Here is a 3,651-nt window from a genome sequence, read left to right on the forward strand (position 1 = left end):
CAGGTGTTAATATGTACATTTTAGGTGCTCATATGTTCATTTCAGGTGCTATATGTACATTTTAGGTGTTAATATGTGCATGTAAGGTGCTAATAAGTACATTTCAGGTGTTAATATGTACATTTTAGGTGCTCATATGTTCATTTCAGGTGCTAATATGAACATTTTAGGTGGTAATATGTACATTTTAGGTGCCAATACATTTTAGGTGCTCATATGTCCATTTCAGGGGCTAATATGTCCATTTTAGGTTGTAATATGTACAATTTAGGTGCTAATATGTCCATTTCATGAGCTATTTCCATTTCGGGTGTTAATATGTCCATTTCAGGTGCTAATATGTACATTTCAGGGGCTAATATATACATTTTAGGTACGAATATGTACATTTCAGGTGCTAATATGTACAAAAGTGTACCTTTTGAAAAGGTACAGCCCCAGTGACAGCTTTTGTACCTTTCTTTTCGGAGAGTGTATCATTACCCTCTGATTTTAGGAAAAAGTTATGGGTAGGGTTAGGTTTAGGGGAAGGGAATGGGCAAGGACTACATTTTGGGACAGGAATGTTGATCCAGGAACAACAAAATATGTTGATCCAGGATCATGTCTTACTTGGCAAAATCACGGTGACCCTAGAAGAAAGTCTTTTGTCACGAATAGCGCGTCAGGCACGAATGATTTCAATGTTAAGTCAATGCAAAGACGCGTTACGCGCGTACAAACTTCTGCTCTCTAGAAGTGAATGGAGAACAAAGTCTATTGTTGCTACACCTTTAGAATGAAATTCTGACCCAGATAGCAACAAAGTCTGGGCCGAGTCTGGCTTATATTCGGGACTTCTGGCTTAATTCTGGCACTGTTTTTTTCACACTCTTGTGTCAAACAGTACTAGGCTAAGCTCTGGCTGGAGTCTGGCTAACCAAAAGAAACAAATCAAATTGTATCTGTTTGGCTAAGCTTTGGCTTGAGTTCGGTCTGCCAGAATAAGGAAATTTTTGGCTGAGATCTGGTTGGGTTTTGGTTGGCTGAGCAAATAACAGACCTCATGAAAGTGCTGTACTGTAAAATAGCCGTGTAAGATGTGGTGTTAAATTGGTTCATATTTTAGACATAATTATAATGCAACCTCATAAATAGGGTTAATTTTGTTAAAAATAATAAAATGAAATAAGTTTGTTATAGACCTAGTTAAAAATACATATGTATGCAAATAGTTCTCTTTTACACAAAAGTAGGCAGGTTTTAAGGAAAGAAGCCTTGATTATTCTATTGGCAAGATTATTTTAATTGGGGGGTTAAGGAGGTGATAATGTGCAGATTGCGGAATGGAAAAAAAAGATGTTTGCAAAATGACTGAAGACAAATGGTTCAGTCTGCAGCATAGACAAAAGATTGAATGGAACTGAAAGAGTACTTTGTGGTTATCCAAATGGTAATCAATATGCCACACACACACACACACACACAAAAATCACTTTTTGGGGAATTTATTAGGTAGCCTACAGATGTACTACAAAAACCCATGGTTAAACTATGATTTTTTGAAGCAAAAACCACCCATGCTTTGAGTTTTCACAATTCCTCAATAAAAAAAATATATAATCTCCATAAAATAGCCTATTGTAAGTATTTGGAGAAGAAACATTTATGTTCTCCACGTAAACCATTGAAATCGGTTAAATAAAACGTGGTTCTGTTTTTAAAAATCTCCGGGAAACTTGCGTGTTTTTAGAGCAGTGTGAGCAAACCACGCGGCAGTCGATGCGACGTCTGTGGCTGCTGATACAATCTGGTTTGCAATGCATCATGGAAATTGTAGTTGATTTACATGTACAGTGTTAAATCCGCTTTGCAAAAAGACTACTTTTCCCAGAATGCACCTAGTGACACCATCCCGCCTACCAGAGGATCCGGAAGTTGCGTAGCAGCTATTCAGCAACTCAACGCAGTCGCGGTGAAATTCAAATAACTAAGTTAGTTGTTCTAACTTCGACAATCACGCTGTGTTGGTTTTATCTTTTGAAGTTTTAATACATGATCAAGGTAAGTTTATAGTTTTTCACTATCTTAACACGTGGATTTTAATCTATAGCGCATTACTAGATACGATTTTTGGGGGGTTTGTGTGGTTGGATTTTATTTGTTTTTATGTTGGAGAGGAAATAGAATTGATGTTTGAATTCTGTTTTTCATTGAAAATTAACATTATAGTGAAGAACATCGGAAGCTGCTTCTTGCTGAACAACAGCTGATCTTTCTGAGGCCACCAAAACGGAAAATAAAGTAAGATTGATTATTTTTTAACGTTAATTCATTAACATAGACCTTTCTTACAGGTCCTTATATATTTGTGCAGTTTAACACATTATAATGCACATTTCTTTTTGAATTGCAAACAGGGAATTTGTCACTGAATAGTCTTTACATGACCATACCACACTTTCTTAATCAAATTTAGTAATCATTAAAAAAATGTACCTTTCCTAAAGATGAAACAGGCGACTAATGGATGAAAATGACCCCGATGAGGAGGCTACTGCAGCCATGGCAAGTAGAGAAGTTCACAAGACCTCACAGAACATCGCAGGCAACAGGATTTAACTTTACAGTCTCACAGACAGGCAATACAGTCACCATGGCATCATGAAACACCCAGACCACAGAGAAAAAGCCTCTCAAGTGATGACCGATTAATAAGATGTAAGATTTCATTTAGTATTTTTAATAAGATGTAAGATTTCATTTAGTATTTTTCATCATATATTCACTGTTAGTGTAAGGATACTATAGCATGTTTTATAGCAGTGGTGGTGTGGCATGCATGACACATTTACACTTTTGCTTTACTGTTTGTATGAATTTAATGTATTGCTTGGTTTCTGTTGCTTTTTAGTACGGTGGCTGAGAGGTCTCAACATTCTGCAACAGAAGAAAATGGATGCAAACAGAAAAAAAACCCTGTAAAATAAGAACATCTTTATCACATGTGCTAAAACACAACCAAATACATAAATGCTCTCCAAATGTCCGACCAACAAATATCTACTCGACAATGGTGTTCATTGTTTTATTTTTATTATTATTTATTGTTTGCATTGTATTTGCAGCATGTGTGTTGTGAAACTGATGTCTTGACTTGCTGGTGTTTTTCTTGTTTGCATGTTTTCTTCTGTTGCAGGACTTTGAGATCTCTCGGCCAACATATTTTTGTTAATTTTTGTATCTCATTATTTAAGAATGCCACATACACATTTTTGTAACATTTTAATTTATTGCTGTCTTTTTATTATTCTTGTAATGTGAATTATAGTTATATTTTGTTTTGTCTTACTCTAGTATTGGCTTGTATTTTGTTGTTTATCCTTTTATCTGGCTGAGATTTTCTTCCCTTCTCAATAAAATATTGTTCTTTGCATTTCTGTAGTGTCATTTTTTTTATTATACCTTGTTTTACACAGGAATAATTTCTGGTTCAGTTTTGGGGACTCTGGTATAATATTGGCCCAGTTATGGCTGTTTTCTGCAGCTTCTGGATAAGATGTGGCTGAGTTCTGGCCTAAAGGTGGTGGCAGTTTGGCTTTTGTCTGGCTGACATATGGGGAGTACGGCGTTGTTTTGGCCCAGTTCTGGGTAATATCTGGGTACACTGCA

The 3,651-nt window shown here is 36.0% G+C and overlaps 1 long non-coding RNA gene across 1 annotated transcript; it reads left to right on the plus strand.

Annotated features, from left to right (window-relative positions):
- The first annotated feature begins 1,884 nt into the window (after window positions 1–1,884).
- On the plus strand, window positions 1,885–3,415 carry LOC120459732 (uncharacterized). The gene is made up of 4 exons (XR_016146083.1): window positions 1,885–2,043; window positions 2,212–2,283; window positions 2,490–2,700; window positions 2,894–3,415. It is a non-coding gene; the product is annotated as an uncharacterized LOC120459732 (long non-coding RNA).
- The last annotated feature ends 236 nt before the right edge of the window (window positions 3,416–3,651 follow it).

This window comes from Pimephales promelas, chromosome 1 (assembly GCF_988280905.1).
Source record: "Pimephales promelas chromosome 1, fPimPro1.hap1.1, whole genome shotgun sequence".
NCBI lineage: Eukaryota > Metazoa > Chordata > Actinopteri > Cypriniformes > Leuciscidae > Pimephales > Pimephales promelas.